Consider the following 8,296-nt stretch of genomic DNA (forward strand, 5'->3'; position numbering starts at 1 on the left):
TATTGATTCAGCTTAGAAAAACTAGTGACAACAAAAATAAAACATCTAAAGATGTCATTTAAACTTAAAGTTTGCCGTTATAAGCTGACAACTGGCTGATCCGCTGAGTTTAAGTCATTTTATGACTGGATGAGATCATGGGTCAAAGGTAAAACCCTGCTGAACACAGGACGACGAGTGAAACTGAAGGAAAAAGAAGCCGGACAACAACTGAACTCGGACTGCAGATTGGTACTGAGGAACTGGGACCAAACAGCCAAGTCCTTCGGCTCAGACTGGGAACAGGAAGCAGTTTATCTGCAGACAGAAAGAAGTCTTATTCTAAAAAAAATAACTATTCAACCCACTGGACAACAGTTTGCTGTGGTTCTGATAGAGCTCTGAGAGTCATGTGACCCTGGCTGGGATCAGACAAACGCTTCGGTCAGTCTTTGTCATCGCGCTGCACTCTGAGAACAAACTGCCAGGTGATGGCGCTACAATTCGGCCTTTTGTTTACATCATTTCCCAGAAGGCCCTGCAGCTGGTGACCCCGCCTACAGTGTGACATCACAGCACTCACCTGCGTGTCGTCTCCGCTGCCATCAGAGGAACGGGTTGGCGGGTGAAGACTCGCCTGAGGGATAGAAATACATCACATGGATCAGGTAAGGGTGCAGTGAGGGTTCGGTAAACCTGTGAACCTCCCGGATCAGAACACGCTTCGGTCCGTTTATGTCACGGCCCACCAATGTGAACAGACTGCTGGAGGCGGGGCTTCAGTCGGCCTTTTATTACATCATTTCCAGGCAAACAAACATGCAACTATGGCAGAGACTTACTGCAGAGATCGAGTCAGAACGGCCTCCTGTTCAGTATCCTGCATGACCCGGTACATGCATGAACATCACCTGTCCAGGTGAACGGTAACATGACCTGCAGCTGTGTCGGTGACTGGACCTCACAGAACCAGATGTGAATCCAACTGATCAGCTGGTGGTCCGTCATCGTTGAGTGTCCCAGACAGCTGTCGTCTCTGTTGTGTCCTTGTATTCATGCATTGGTACTTGGTAGAACCACAAGTTCTGGTTCTGGTCCACAACCATTGGGCAGAAGATCACTGGTTCTGAACCTGAAAAACAAACAATGAACAAAGAGCTGACATGCAGGATATCCACCTGGTTGTATTCAGGTGGAGCAGAACCCATTTCTTTTGTGGGTCGTTGGGTCCAAGTGGCTCCCTTGGTCCTGCTGAGGAATGAAGGACCACCACAACTTGGACCCTAACAGTTCTGGACCACTTCCAGACACATTAAAAACAACAGAGCCTAATTATCTTGATTTTTAATAATGGAGTCTGTTGTTTCCTCTCCTGACAGAAACCCTGAGTCTCCGGCTCAGAGCAGGTTCTGTTCCAAGAACGTCTGCCTTCAGGTCCAGATCCAAACCTGCTCTTTGTTGGTTTCAAACAGAACCATTAAAGCTCGTCTCTCACATCCTGTGACTTTAATTCACTTCAGATCAAACTGAAGACACGTTTTGATCAGCAGAAGGCCCCGAGGATCTAAAATAAATCTTCAAACTTCAACATGCTTCATCTGACAATTACAAAAAGATTATAGGAGTTATATTTGCTTTAAAAGTTTTTTTTAAATCCTTTTTAGATTTTAAGCCAAGATGTCTCAAACTTGTAAATGAGGACTTTTACCTATTCCTCACTCAAATTATTCAGAACAGAATATTAATAAAATATTAAACACAAAAAATACAAGTTATGATTATTAGAACTATGTTTCATAACTTTACACATCAAGCTGATTATGGGAGTGTTGGTAAAAGTAGAATAATTTTACAACATTCTCCTCAGATCTCATAAATATCAGCCGTTTTTACCTTTAGTTATTTTAGAAACAAACCTATGCACATTATATTCTACATCTACTACCATGTTCACTAATTATGACTTCAAGACTATTTTATGATCTATGACACCAAAGCTTTCCAGATTGTTGTAGGTGCACATTTTCTTAAACGTTATCTAAAACAAATTATAAAATTTATTTGCATTTTTTTTTTAACTTTCGAACCAGCTTTAAATGTAGTTATTTTTAATTAACTTCCTGCTCGTGAAACAAGAACCCGCTGCAAACATTCACATCCATGTGGGACAAAGTAAGCACGTGCGACAGATTTCCCTTATTGCGCGAGTCACTTTAAAATCACATCAACACATCTTTGGACTCACCTCTGCGGAGAACTAATGAGAACATCCCCAATAATTAGATGAAAAAAACAATAAAGTTTAGCAGCATATAACCCGAAACAGACCAGCTTTGTGTGGACAAGCAAAGAGGAAGGAGCCTCTTCTTCTTCTTCACATCCGGTCTGGTTTTCCCGCCACCTACTGGGCGGGAGCATATGATATCTATGGGCGGGAGTGTCTGTTCCTCCCGGCGGCAACATAACCTATTTAGCTTTTTAGAAAAAAGACGAGACACACATTTCGTAGTTCCACGCAGACGTGAACCCAAATACTAATCAACGAATACTGTATGTTTAAAAAAGTAGCCGTAAAGCTCAGTTTTCTAACTCCTTTCAGCACACGTGAACGTCTCAGGCAGCCCCACCTTTCCTCTCCAGAAAATCACATTCAGAAAATATGAACCACCATCGGTTGTATTTTCAAACTCTTTACATGTTATGAAATCAAATATGTCACAGGAAATTATAAAAAATAAAATTAATGTTGCTGATAATAAAACATGAAGTGAAACAAAAATCCACGTGAATAAAATACAACTTTCAAAACAAAAGGTAACAACAGCGCCTTCATTTGGTCCAAAGGCTTTGATCGTACAAATTAAAACATAATTTATTCAGTTTTCTTGGTACATAAACCAGCCTAAAGTTATAATTCATCTACTTTTTCCCCAACCAGGTCAGGGTTACAAGAAAATGTAATTATTTAGCATGTTTTTCTCATTGAAAATGAATGGATCTCTACATCCTTTAAACCCTTTGAGCTGTTTACAATCTTTTACTGCTAACTTTAGCTTCTTTCTGTTAAAGTCAGCTTGTTTCTTCTACTTTTAGCTTATTCCTATTGTTTTAAATATAATTTAAGCTTTTTCTGAGTTTTTCAGTTATTTTCCTGTTTTCGATTTTTTGTGCTCCTTTCAGCTTTTAGCTAAATCTGATGCATGCTCAATAATCCAGGTGGAAAAGACTGAAGAAGTCTTTCAGATGAACGACTAAACATTTCTACTTTTTGTTTTTTGAACACGTTCAGAGGACCAGACGTAGCTTTAGTAGTTTTAGCTAAATCATTCACATTGCATTTTGACAGGAAATGAAAATCCTCCAAATTTTTGCCTTTAGCTCTAAAGTTCAACTTTGGTTTTGGTGATTTAGGCTGCAGTGGATCAGTGGTAATTGCTGTGGGCTCATAATCCTGAGGCTGCAGGTTTGAGCCCAGGTTGCGTCAAACTTCCAAATAATTATGTGAGTCCGCTTGCTGTGGCGACTCCTGCACAAGAACAACTACTCAGACTTTTATCTGGAAACTTCACGTATTGGTTTGTCCCATAAAGTCCAAGAAAATACTCAGAAGTCTGTGGTTGAAGTGTGTGTGTTTTCCTAAAAAAAATAAAAATAAATAAATAAACCAAACTATTTAAATTGTTGCAAGGTGTAACAACAGTTTTATTGTGATTTTTTTTCCCAACACAACAGACACAGTTCTGTCATCACACTTTCAAACATGGTTTTATTGCAGACAGGTACCTCCTCACGTTGTGCTTCATTAGTGGGCTAAAACCAGAAAAGTACAAACATTTCACTCATATGTTGACAACAAACACGTATAAATGGCTCCACTTCTTTAAATATGCTGATGAACGTCGTCCAATAAAAAAAAAGCAGAAATAAGAGTAATGGAAGACTTTCACCAAATAAGGCAACAATTGTTCGAAGGATTGTCTAATGATGTTAATATTGATCTGAAGACATTTAAAGTTGCTTAAACCCAATGAAAACAACAACTGTGTGCATTTTTCTCTCATCCTTTGGTTTTAGTTGGGTCACATTTTCTGTCAGGATTTTATCATTCTAGCTTCTCAAAGCTGGTGGCGTACTGGTATTTATTTATTTCCACACCTATTTTTTTTTTCTAGAAGAGAAGCTAGTCAGATAGGAAGATCAGGCTCAAACAGCAAGCTTACATTAATTTGGGTTTGATAAGGCATTAAAAGGCATTTCAAGATGCAAAAATCCATATTTTAAAGCAATAAATGAGTCCCACGAATAGTGTCATGCCTAAAGTGAGCACCTCATCAGGCTGCAACTGTTGGAGACTCAAAATCTAGAAGAAATGGGACATTTCTTCTTGAAATGCTCACGAAAATCTGGATGTTTGCAACCAGTGAGCATCACTGCTGCATTTTGCATGGTTAATATTGGGAAACTGAGGCCCATTTTTTGTGCACTTTTGATTTAATCATTCTGGGTGGTTTTGGTCATAAGTTGAGCTCCTACGCAGACGTCAAAACACGCCTCTGGTGCTCCAGAACAGTGGGTCGGCTCTCCAAACAAAACTGAAAAATAATTCCTAAGAGTATGGTAAACTAAAAAGTTTGGGAATCACTGCTCTCGAATACCAGAAGCTGAATTAAGAAGAGTTTGAGACGTCCACAACAACTCTGTGGCTATTTTGCAAGAAAAAATTTCAAATAAAAAGTTGTCGCACAACAGACCAGAATTTTAAGTGAAACAAGTGAAACAATATGAATTACATATGAATCTTAATTTTAAGGCTCAAATTGAATTTGTAGCTCTGTAGATAGAAGACTATATTTGTTTTGTTGTTGTTGAAAATGTTGCAGATCTCTGATCTTGACCTTCATCATACAGACGCTTGTACCAAAAACACCTTGAGACATTTTCTGCACAGTGAATTCTGCAGAATTAGCACTGGGCAGCATTTAAACAGGACACAATGCACTCAATCCACTCATTTTTACAAGATTTTCTCAACTTTTCTGCAAACCAAAATAACAAAGAAATGTGAAAATAAATACATGTAAGGTTCCAGAACAGGTCAACACACAAACTACTAATGTCTTCGCTTGGATCTTTGATCTTTACTGCTCGACATGTTAGCTCCAAAGTGAAAGTGCTTCCGACTAAAGTTCATTAATTTTCTACCTTGGTTAGAAATTGGTTTTTTGCTCAGTCTTTCATTTTTTTCCAGCTGAAAAAAAAAAAAAAAAACCACTGCAGGAGCTGTGTTGCTTCTTAAACTTTGCTGGGATGCGTTTCCCACATTTGATCTTTGATCATGTGCCATTTCAGTGCTGCAAGAAGCTAACGCTAACACAGTGAGAGGAAACAGAAAAGCCCTGGGAGGTGGGAGTTTTCGATCCAAACAACCTCTTAATAAAAATGAATGGCTAATAATAGTTAAATGACAAATATTACTGTGTTAAATAAAACAAATACCTGACACAGCATCTAGTGCAGAATAACTCAGGCTGATTTAAACCAGTTGTAGTCTCACTGAAATCTGAGTGTTTGATACAAACTGAGCAGCGAGCCTCGTGACCGCAGGTTTGTGCGTGCCAAAGTTGTTGAAAATGAAGGCTTGTGTTTTGTGTACGACTTACAGAACTCTATTCTAGGCTGCTCACATTATTTCACCTGCCTCGGCCTGCTTTGCTCGACAGCCCACAACTTTGTTTCAGTCTGTTGGAGTGTACTTTAGAAATGAAGATGGGCAGATTTTGAGCAGTTTTTCAATCGATAATATTTATTATTGCAGTGGTTTATAGATGTGGACATGTTTCCTAGCAGGATAGAGCTCCCATGCAGGCATCAAAATACAGCTGTGGTGTTCTTGAGAAGGGTTTGACACGCCTGTGATAATTCTGCAACTTTTGTAAATGGAAAAAATGTTGCACAAATTTTGTGAACATTAGGTTTTCCCACTAAAGAGGTGCCAGCACTAGCCCAGGGCTGGTTCAAGTTAAGAATCCGTTTGTCTCGAAGCTATGTACGTCATTACGTGACATTAAATGTCTCTTCCATCACATGGATGCTCCTTCCTCTGTTGTATTCCAAGTTTTTGCAGAGAAACACTGTATCTCCACAAATCACAGGGTTTGTGCCATTTTTCCTGCATAGGATGTCTTCATCTGACATTTTGTTAGAAGGAAACCCACATAAAGTTAAGAAAGATGAGGCGTAGTGATGATGTTTTTGGCTGCTAATTCGGCTTGTTATTCATGTCCAGGCAACGTATTTGGTCTTAAATTAAGAGTAAAAGTGAAACTAACTGTGTCTCTTTAAACATGGTGCTCACTAAAATTTTACTTGGTTGTTGGTCTTCGTGTTCTCGTTTCCTGCTCCTCACAGAAGCAGTTCTTTCCTTCGGCCTAGCAAGAAGCTGGTGCTTTGTTTTGTGCCACAGTGGTGGCAGAAACAGAAAGAGCTGGTTCTAAACAAATTCAAAATCCAAGTGGCAAGTCCTCAGACTAGTCGAAGCCCAGTGAGATCCTAGTTTTAAGGGTTAACATTGGAGACATAAAACACCCCAAAGGCCGGCTCATTGTTTCTCATCACACCCCTGACACAACTGCACACATGAAGTGCTTCACTACACTAATGCACTTGTCAATGTTTAACAGCACAACACATTTTCATTCAGAGACAATCAATGAATCAGAAGCACTGCATAAATGTGCACTGACAAGAAAGGAGACAACCGCTCCACACAACAATTCTTCTCATGAAACGCAGCAATTTGGTTGGCCTTGTTGCTGTTTTTAAGTGCTTTATAAATAAAGTGGTATGGTATGAAACACCGATTAATTACAGAAAACCTCCCGAGCTACATGAACAACTGTCACTTCCACCCTTCGGAACTGGTTTTAAGTCCTGAGGTATGTCTGTAGAGCAGGGCTATTCAACTCAATTACTCAGGGGACCAAAGTTACTGAAGGCCAACCGCTCATGGGTCGGACATAATTGCAATAAACTGAACCCAAATATGTAACTCAAAGAAACTATATTTCAAGATCTATTTCTTGCAATAAAAGTAGAGAGGCAGCATGGTGGCACAACTGGCAGAGAGCTGCTGCTTCTCAGCGAGCAGGTTACTCAAAAACATGCATGTTAAACTGATTGGTAACTCTAAATTGTCCCTAGGTGTGAGTGAGAGAGTGAATGGTTGTTTGTCTCTATGTGTCCCTGTGATGGACTGAGACCTGTCCAGGGTGTCCCCCGCCTCTCGCACAGTGATGGCTGGACATGGGCACCAGCAACACCCGCGACCCAAAAAGGAAGAAGCGGGTAAAGATAATGGATGGATGGATGGATGGATAAAAGTAGAGATATTCTAAAGTGAAACAATATTAAACACAAAAATAACACACTATACCTCCTCTTTAACACAAATATTGTCCTGCCATCTCTGACTTGGTAAACCTTTGCTTTTCAAAATAAAACAAACGTTGACTGTTTTGTATGTTCCCTGATTGAACAACATGTTGCTGTTCCAGGTGGGTCCATTCAGAACCAGTTCTGCTCAGACCAGTCCTTCCTTTAACGCTTCATAAATCACAGGTGAAACAGTAACATCTCGCTCAGATGTGAGCTTTCAGCGGAACCAAAAGAGGCGGAGCAAAACTCAGCTGGGCTGAAAGTGAACTTGATGAGTGTTGAACGTTTCCTTCGTGTCGTTTGCTAAGATGAATTAACTCACTTAATCCATCTTCTTTGTGGGTAACGATTTTTAAACTACCGCAACCAAAAAGCTGATGCGCGTCCTCATCAATAGTCCCCCAGTAATGAATCTATTTGTTGTTTAATTTGGCTTGTTGGTGATCACAAACTGATATGATCAGTTTATCAGAACTTTCTGCTCAGCAGGACAGAAAGAGTGCACAGCATTTCCTCTCATGTTTCTGCTAACAGTTCTTAATAAACATTATTAACACCAAAACATATTTGTAGGTCCCAGATTAAAACAAAAATGTGTCTCTGTTTAACTTTATTTGATTTTTCCCCAAACTCACAAAGAATCTGTGAGAGAGTCCCACTGTGTAAGCTGCAAAGCATGCTGGGTAGCCTTGTGAAAATTATTTGTGCAATGTTTCTGACTGTTGACAATGTTTCTGAGTGTTAACCAAGTTTTTCAGTGTTTATGATGTTTCTGAGAGTTTATGATGTTTGACTGTTGACAATGTTTCTGACTGTTGACAATGTTTGAGTGTTGTCAATGTTTCTGAGTGTTGTCAATGTTTCTGACTGTTGACAATATTTT

General features: G+C 39.6%; 1 long non-coding RNA gene and 1 other non-coding gene across 2 annotated transcripts; both read right to left on the reverse strand.

Annotated features, from left to right (window-relative positions):
* Positions 1–142: 142 nt before the first annotated feature.
* On the reverse strand, positions 143–956 carry LOC119407889. The gene is made up of 3 exons (XR_005186698.1): positions 822–956; positions 563–616; positions 143–297 (listed from the first exon to the last, which is right to left on the reverse strand). It is a non-coding gene; the product is annotated as an uncharacterized LOC119407889 (long non-coding RNA).
* LOC119408237 lies at positions 401–512 on the reverse strand. Its single transcript, XR_005186730.1, has one exon. It is a non-coding gene; the product is annotated as a small nucleolar RNA SNORD89 (small nucleolar RNA).
* Positions 957–8,296: the final 7,340 nt, after the last annotated feature.

The sequence above is a fragment of the Nematolebias whitei genome, chromosome 3, assembly GCF_014905685.2.
Source record: "Nematolebias whitei isolate Nwh7 chromosome 3, NemWhi1, whole genome shotgun sequence".
NCBI lineage: Eukaryota > Metazoa > Chordata > Actinopteri > Cyprinodontiformes > Rivulidae > Nematolebias > Nematolebias whitei.